The sequence below is a fragment of the Bombina bombina genome, chromosome 12 (assembly GCF_027579735.1).
Source record: "Bombina bombina isolate aBomBom1 chromosome 12, aBomBom1.pri, whole genome shotgun sequence".
Taxonomy (NCBI): domain Eukaryota; kingdom Metazoa; phylum Chordata; class Amphibia; order Anura; family Bombinatoridae; genus Bombina; species Bombina bombina.
In genome coordinates this window covers 76,523,549-76,533,348 of record NC_069510.1, presented here as the reverse complement: position 1 = coordinate 76,533,348, position 9,800 = coordinate 76,523,549, and the positions used below count along the sequence as shown (strand labels likewise).

At 35.2% G+C, this 9,800-nt stretch overlaps 1 protein-coding gene across 1 annotated transcript in view; it reads right to left on the bottom strand.

The window, feature by feature from the left end:
• Window positions 1-9,800, bottom strand: part of LOC128642779 (multidrug and toxin extrusion protein 1-like) — a 585,931-nt gene that overhangs the window by 169,505 nt on the left and 406,626 nt on the right. The window lies entirely within an intron of this gene.

The following is a 9,800-nucleotide window of genomic DNA, read 5'->3' as shown; positions in this document are numbered from 1 at the left end:
AGACACACACATATATACATACACACACACAAACATACATACACATATACACACACATATACAGACACACATATATACATACACACACACAAACATACATACATATACACACACACAAACATACATATATATACACACACACACATATACAGACACACACATATATACATACACACACACAAACATACATACACATATATACATACACATATACACACACATATACAGACACACACATATATACATACACACACACAAACATACATACATATACACACACACACATATACAGACACACACATATATACATACACACACACAAACATACATACACATATACACACACATATATACATACACATATACACACACATATACAGACACACATATATACATACACACACACAAACATACATACACATATATACATACACATATACACACACATATACAGACACACACATATACATACACACACACAAACATACATACATATACAAAGATAAACATGCACAGAAACTGGGGAATAAATACACTTTACAGATACCTCCTGCCCCAGTACTGAAAATACATTGAGAGCAGTGTATACATTTTTCATTCTCTTGCAGCATTCCCCAATGAAAACCTATTATGGGGTAGTTGTGCTGTCATAAAATAGTGTAAGGTGGCAAGGAACACAATGCTGCTCATCTGTGGTGTGCTGGGTTTCCATCCTGCAGCTAAAGACCCTGTGTGTATGTGCTGTACTCATCTTACCTTCATAGACTTCTCTCCTACTGCTGGAGGATCACACAGCACCGCACAAGGGGGAAGTGTAGGGAGGAGGGAAGTTTCTAAGGCAACACTTCTTGTGTAAACAAGCAGCAGTGCCGATCACAGCTCAGGCACAGCTGCTATGAGGAGAAAGAAAATGACTACAATATAAGATCACAATGATTCCTCCCCAGCACAAATGCCAGTATCGTTCACTGCACAGTGCCTGGATCTGACTGGCTGCTGCTCAGTGCTCTTACTCACTAAAGCTTTGGGGGCAACTGCCAAGCCGAACTCCAGCACTGCAGTGTTCCACATCACATGTCATACACAGCCGCAGCCCACACTCTACTGTGCTTTAGCTCCTGCTTGACCCACACATGTGTTACACATACAGTGTGTCTGTGACTGCAGTACAGTAGTCCAGCCTAGTCAGTGTGTGTGCGGGGCTAAGGCTACCGGCATCCCCACAGCCCTACCAATCACATAAATATAACATTTTGGGGCTAGCTAAAATCACTCAGTGTGTAATAGTGGGTGGGGGCTAAGGCAGCCGCAGCCCACAGGGCAAATGCCCGGTATGCCCTAGGGTCAGTCCGGGCATGACCTGAGGTGCATAGAGAGCGTGAGCTGCATAAGATGTGCAATAAACTGAGCGGGACTCCGGAAGCTTGGATAGAAAAAACAGAGGGGTAAAAGATAAGAGTATATTTATGAGACAGCAGCTGTCTCCCTGAGCAGTGTGTTGGGCGGTCCCTCTTTCACTCGCACTACAAGTATGATTAAAAAATAGAGTAAATACATTTTGGTTTTAAAAATGATAATTAATTATTAGCTTACAGATGAGGCAAGTTCAAAAGATATTATTTAGGGAAAAACACTTTATCAGCAGTAGTTTTAGTTATGCTGTGCGCCGAGTGTGCTGTCTAGTGTCTACAACTCTACATACGTGCGCGCTCACAGCAAAGCAGAGACTTCCGGGTTTGTCTACATAACTTTCTGCCATGTCTGCACGGAGCGGACAGAAAGTGAAGTAAATTTAAAAAATGAAAAAAAAAAGTAAACATATAATAAAAATAAATAGCGAATTGCATTTAAAAAAACAAAAGAAACATTATGAATTAAAAAACAAAACAACATAAATACAAGTGTTTAAAGTCCCTTTAAGGTGGAATCACAATAGTTCTTATTTTGTTCCTTTGGGAATCTTAATTTCCCATGTTTTCTTGTTAAGTTTCTTTGGCACTAATTAGACTGTGGAATGATTTTATATATATAAAGCAATAGTAATGTGAATATAATTGTAATTATTACTGCTTCAGGGTGGTAATTCCCAAGGGTGGTATTCCATTGTTAAAAAACGGAAAAAAGAACAATATGAATACAATGAAAGTATCAATAAAAAATAATAATAAATACACAAAATTTAAGAATGAAAAATAAAAGTTAAATAAATATAGATGTGAAAAATATATATATTAATCACTATGATCTAGGGAAATAATGTTAATTTTATAATAAGTTATATAATTGATATGACTATGATTATGTAATTTTGTTTTTTTTGTGATAAAATTAGCTTTTTAATAGTACTCTACTTCTTATTGTTTATTCTCTTTAAAAATGAATCTGTTAATTATTTCGGGGTGGTTTCTGCTACACATGAATATTTAGGTAAGTATTCTAACGGGTTATACTGCTAAAAAGGGGGATAAATCTAACTCTGAATTTAACCCTCTAGGATAGAGGGTATCTAATTTGTATATTATTTCTGATTCTTTTTTAAGGAGTTTAGCCTCAAAATCCCCTCCTCTCCAATTACCTCTGACTATACAGATCCCCCAAAACTTGAAATGTTGTAGATTATTGTTATGGGTTTCCCTAAAATGCTTGTATAAATGGGTGTCGAGATTGCCTTTATCAATGTTACATAAATGTTCTCGGATCCTGTCACGTAACATTCGGGTGGTCTCTCCAATATAAACTAAATTGCAAGAACATTTAATGAGGTATATAACTCCCTTAGTTGAACATCTAATTATGTCTTTTATGGCAAAATCTTCTCCTATTCCATCTATATATACAGAACTATTTTTATTACTATATCTGCACGCTCTACATAAATTGCAGGGAAAAAAACCTTTGGGGGAATGGCCTTTAAGATCTTTTACTACCAGATTTTTGCTTTCCCTCTTTAATTCACTTGGTGCTAAAATTTGTTTAAGATTTCTCGCTTTTTTAAATATGATTTTAGGTTTATGAGCTAATAGATCTCCTATTATGGGGTCCTTTTTAATTATATGCCAGTGTTTATTGACTATTTTCCTTATTAATTGGTGGTTTTCGCTATAGTCTGTAATGAGGGCTATATCATATTCATTCTTTTCCACAGTGGTAGTCATAGTGTCTTCATTCCTATATTGTAAGAGTGAACTTCTTTCTGTTGTACTTGCTCTATTTATGGCCCCTTCGATCTCTTGTTCTGAATAGCCTCTATCATAGAATCTTTGTTGTAGAACTTTAACCTGATTTTCGAAATCAGTATATTTGGAACAGTTTTTTCTAATTCTAAGGAACTGTCCAGTCGGTACGTTCCCTTTCCATTTATCATAGTGGCAACTTTTCTTATGTATGTAGTTATTGCAATCTACTTTTTTGAAGAATGTTCTTGTTTCTATATTACCTTCTTCTACATATATTTCTAGGTCTAGGAAAGAGATGGATGTTCTACTGTACTCATAAGTGAAGTGTAGGCCTTTATCATTAATGTTCATTTTTTCAAAAAATTGCTTCAGTCTCTCTTCAGAGCCTCTCCACACAATAAGAATGTCATCTATATACCGTTTAAAGAGCACGAGGTCCGCGCCAAATTCTTGTGTCCTGAGGAAATTATCTTCCCAGTTGCCCATAAATATATTGGCATAACTTGGCGCGAACCTCGTGCCCATCGCGGTACCTTCTAACTGTAGGTAGTACTTTCCATTGAATTCAAAATAATTATTTTCTAAAATGAATTTGATACCCTTCAGAATAAAATTATTTAATTGTGTACTGATATTACTATCTTGATTCAGGATTAATTCTACTGCCTGTAGACCCTTGGTGTGGTCTATAACTGTATAAAGTGATGTGACATCACTAGTTGCGAGAATCAGATTCTCCCCCCTGAAAGATGAAAGGGTTTTTTTAGAGAAAAGCCCTCTGAGGGAGGGCACAACAAAGGATCTCTTAGCCCTAGAAAAGAGAGAAAAATTTTACACCCCGCTAAATCAAAAGAAAAGACAGTTAGAGGACAAAGAGGAGGAAAGAATAGAAGGAGAGGCAAAAAGAGTCAGATAGTTTCAGAAAACACAGGGATTTTTAATCTCAGCAATGAAAATCTAAATGAGGATGAAAAAAGAATACTATCGTTAGGAATGTCTTTTGCCCCATCAACTACTCTTAACAAATTCAACACTCACATACATGTGAAACAATTTGTTAGGAAACTAACATGAAAACGTTTTTTCCTAAAAAACCCCTTGGAAAAACAGGTAAACCCCTCTAGATTTCCTCAGATTTCAACTGATATAAAGGATGATACCAAACACACCAACTTAAAACCAGTATCCAAATTTTATCCCACATTTGCGAAAGGCTCAAACTTAGAGACGTTTGAAAAAATAGTTCTTAAAGATCTAAAAGAAAGCAACCCAAAAAAATTTAAACCAAATTTCAATCTAACAAAGAAAGATAGAGAAATTATAGAAAAGCTACAAAACAACAAACAAGTAGTTATAAAACCGTCCGATAAAGGTGGGGGGGGGGGTAGTCGTTATGAGTAGAGTAAACTATGTCAATGAAGCAAACAGAATCCTTAATGATCCCAGGACGTATAAAACTCTGGACCTTAACCCCACAAAGAGAATTATGAAAAACTTGTTGTCAATTTTGGAGGAAGGAAAAGATGTTGGGGTTTTAAATGAGAATGAATTTCAATATCTATATCCAAAATTTCCTCGAACCCCCATCTTTTACTTCCTACCAAAGGTACATAAGAGCTTGGAAAACCCCCCCGGGAGACCAATTATTTCAGGGATTGGATCCGTCACATGTAATTTATCCAGATATGTAGATATTTTTCTACAAAAGTACGTTAAAAACCTAAACACCTATCTTAGAGATTCAACTCAAGTACTGCAATTGATAGAGAACATAGAGTGGGAAGAAAATCTGATTCTCGCAACTAGTGATGTCACATCACTTTATACAGTTATAGACCACACCAAGGGTCTACAGGCAGTAGAATTAATCCTGAATCAAGATAGTAATATCAGTACACAATTAAATAATTTTATTCTGAAGGGTATCAAATTCATTTTAGAAAATAATTATTTTGAATTCAATGGAAAGTACTACCTACAGTTAGAAGGTACCGCGATGGGCACGAGGTTCGCGCCAAGTTATGCCAATATATTTATGGGCAACTGGGAAGATAATTTCCTCAGGACACAAGAATTTGGCGCGGACCTCGTGCTCTTTAAACGGTATATAGATGACATTCTTATTGTGTGGAGAGGCTCTGAAGAGAGACTGAAGCAATTTTTTGAAAAAATGAACATTAATGATAAAGGCCTACACTTCACTTATGAGTACAGTAGAACATCCATCTCTTTCCTAGACCTAGAAATATATGTAGAAGAAGGTAATATAGAAACAAGAACATTCTTCAAAAAAGTAGATTGCAATAACTACATACATAAGAAAAGTTGTCACTATGATAAATGGAAAGGGAACGTACCGACTGGACAGTTCCTTAGAATTAGAAAAAACTGTTCCAAATATACTGATTTCGAAACTCAGGTTAAAGTTCTACAACAAAGATTCTATGATAGAGGCTATTCAGAACAAGAGATCGAAGGGGCCATAAATAGAGCAAGTACAACAGAAAGAAGTTCACTCTTACAATATAGGAATAAAGACACTATGACTACCACTGTGGAAAAGAATGAATATGATATAGCCCTCATTACAGACTATAGCGAAAACCACCAATTAATAAGGAAAATAGTCAATAAACACTGGCATATAATTAAAAAGGACCCCATAATAGGAGATCTATTAGCTCATAAACCTAAAATCATATTTAAAAAAGCGAGAAATCTTAAACAAATTTTAGCACCAAGTGAATTAAAGAGGGAAAGCAAAAATCTGGTAGTAAAAGATCTTAAAGGCCATTCCCCCAAAGGTTTTTTTCCCTGCAATTTATGTAGAGCGTGCAGATATAGTAATAAAAATAGTTCTGTATATATAGATGGAATAGGAGAAGATTTTGCCATAAAAGACATAATTAGATGTTCAACTAAGAGAGTTATATACCTCATTAAATGTTCTTGCAATTTAGTTTATATTGGAGAGACCACCCGAATGTTACGTGACAGGATCCGAGAACATTTATGTAACATTGATAAAGGCAATCTCGACACCCATTTATACAAGCATTTTAGGGAAACCCATAACAATAATCTACAACATTTCAAGTTTTGGGGGATCTGTATAGTCAGAGGTAATTGGAGAGGAGGGGATTTTGAGGCTAAACTCCTTAAAAAAGAATCAGAAATAATATACAAATTAGATACCCTCTATCCTAGAGGGTTAAATTCAGAGTTAGATTTATCCCCCTTTTTAGCAGTATAACCCGTTAGAATACTTACCTAAATATTCATGTGTAGCAGAAACCACCCCGAAATAATTAACAGATTCATTTTTAAAGAGAATAAACAATAAGAAGTAGAGTACTATTAAAAAGCTAATTTTATCACAAAAAAAACAAAATTACATAATCATAGTCATATCAATTATATAACTTATTATAAAATTAACATTATTTCCCTAGATCATAGTGATTAATATATATATTTTTCACATCTATATTTATTTAACTTTTATTTTTCATTCTTAAATTTTGTGTATTTATTATTATTTTTTATTGATACTTTCATTGTATTCATATTGTTCTTTTTTCCGTTTTTTAACAATGGAATACCACCCTTGGGAATTACCACCCTGAAGCAGTAATAATTACAATTATATTCACATTACTATTGCTTTATATATATAAAATCATTCCACAGTCTAATTAGTGCCAAAGAAACTTAACAAGAAAACATGGGAAATTAAGATTCCCAAAGGAACAAAATAAGAACTATTGTGATTCCACCTTAAGAATCATTCACCTGAGAAATCCACCTTAAGAAACAATCACCTGGAAACATATTAACCAATGAGAAGGAAGTAATGGCTTTTTAAATCCAAGTTCTGGCAGCAACTGATATCTTGATAAAGCCCACACACATGGGTGAAACGCGTAGAAGTTGAAGTTGCCTGTTACCAGAACCGAACCCACTAGGTACCTAGTATTTACCCGCGCGTATTAACGCTAAGAGCGGGTGCCCATTCACCTCGAGGATCGTACTTACGAAAATCCAGACTGCTTGTCACAAACATGGAGCTGTGAGTATTGGAAGCAAAAGATAACAGCTCATCAGATATTCACACGCAAGGAGCGGCGTACCTCTGCCGGTTACCTCCCCACGGAGGGAGTGGAGAATCCTGTGCCAGAGGATAGGAGCTGCAGCACACAAAGCGGCCCACACGCAAGGAGCGTGTTATGATTAAAGACCACAGTCTCTGAGATACATCACAGCGACATCTGGATACAGTCGCTGCAACTTTCTGTGAGTTAAAGTTATATATATAACCAAGCAAGGATACAAAGTGTCGTAAATAAGGAACATTTTATCGCTTTTATCCAGTATATTAATTTTAATCACAGTGATAAGTCTTGTATGCAATAAACCATACAACCAAAGGGATTTCATCTGTTGAAAATTTATAAGGACTATAAAGACTGTCCATTATATCCAGGAACAAACTAATTGATTTTAAGGACTCAAACATTGATCAATGCAATTTTAAAAGCGCTTATTATAATATATATTTTTATATCAGGGTGGTATTCCTACAGCACTAGTTAAAGATATTGTATCTAATTTTAATTTATGTGTCTTTAAATGTTTTCATATATTGTTTTATGAATTTATGTATTGCACAAATCAGGGATTATTTCCACTAGTAAAAGATTGACAAAATTCACCGTATTTGATTTATTCTTTGTTTTGATATAATCTTAATTAATTAGGCACTAAATGTAAAACTGGTATTGGAAAAGAAAATAATTACACTAAAGGATAAGTTGTAACAATTCTAGAGCAAATTCAGATTGACCCTCAGATAACATCCTGTTGGTAATAATAGTTTGTCTAATAACAACTAGTCCAGTAATATGGGTAATTGATGTATACAAGCTATTGACATCTAATGTATATAGGATGAACTTGTCACTCTGTATATCAAGATCTTCAAGTTTAAATAAATAAAAAATGCCCCAGTATCTTTAATATATGACATTGAATCAGTAGCAAGTGTTCTAAGCAGTTTATCAAGATATATATATACATTCGTCATGATGGAATTAGTGCTTGTTTATATGTATCTTAGCCAATGTGTAAAATACTGGTGTAGAAAATGTTTCCTCAATTAAGAATTTTTGTGATTTTTCATTAATCAGTCCATTACACATTGCCTTAGTGATATATTTCTCTAGTTCCCTCTTCACCTAAAATGATGGATCTCTATCCAATAGTTTGCAGATCTCCCTATCTTGGAGTTGTATTTTAATCTCTTGTACATAGTAACCTCTATCTAATATAACTGTTGCTCCACCCTTATCGGCTGGCTTACATATATTGTGTGTATTGCTCTTTAAATCTGTCAGGGCTTTAGTCTCCATCTTAGAAATTTATATGTACAAGATCCCTCCTATTTTGGGTTCTATTTTTGCGTTTTAATGTATCAACATCTCTCAAAACTAATTGCATGAAGGTTTCAATCCTGTTATCGCACGTTTTTGGATTAAAGTTACTCTTGACTTTGAGGTTCAAGTTACTCAATGATAACAAATTATTATCTGTTCGTATTTCTACCCCCACCATGGGACTAAATCCCTGTAGCAACTGTAAATGTCCAAAATGTGTTTTCAATTTAACATTGCGAAACAGTGAATGTATATCCCTCTGTAATTGGAAAAAGTCACATTTAGGCAGAGGGCAATAAGATAATCCCTTATTGGTAACTTGCCTCTCCATATCAGTCAAATCATGATTGTAACAAATGTACCACTAAGTCCGCTTGTTCTTGTTGCGGGTCATCCTTTGTAGTCTTGATACCTAATCCTAAAATGTAGGTCGACTTATTGGATCTATACCCTTCAGTCTCTCATCCCTCTAGGGATAAATAGGGAAATAGACTGGAATGTCACTTTGTAAATATTATTTATCTGTAATTTGATTTTATATATTCTAGCTAAAATATTTTTGTTACTGTATTGCTGTTTTTAATTCAATGGGTGGAATTGATTAATATAAATATGAAAATTGTTTATTTATATACTGTTTTTTCCAGGTTAAACACAGTGGCGGCTCGTGGGTAATTCAAATAGAGGTTCACAAGATATAAATTGTGAAAACTAACGGCTAGATTACGAGTTTGGCGTTAGCCTTAAAAAGCAGCTTTAAGGGGTCCTAACGCTGCTTTTTAACGCCCGCTGGTATTACGAGTCTGGAAGGTACAGGTGTACCGCTCACTTTTCTTCCGCGACTTTTCCATACCGCAAATCCCTTTACGTCAATTGCGTATCCTATCTTTTTAATGGGATTTTCCTAACGCCGGTATTACGAGTCTTGGAAGAAGTGAGCGGTACAGCCTCTACCTCCAAGACTCCTACTACATTTAAAAGTCAGTAGTTAAGAGTTTTATGGGCTAACGCCAGAACATAAAGCTCTTAAAAAAACCTAACACTAACCCCCTGAAGATCCCCCTACCTTGAGCCGTCTTCACCCAAACGGGCCGAAGTCTTCATCCAATCCGGCAAAAAGAGGTCCTCCAGAGGGTCCGAAGTCTTCATCCTATCCGGGCAGAAGAGGACATCCAGACCAGAAGAAGTCTTC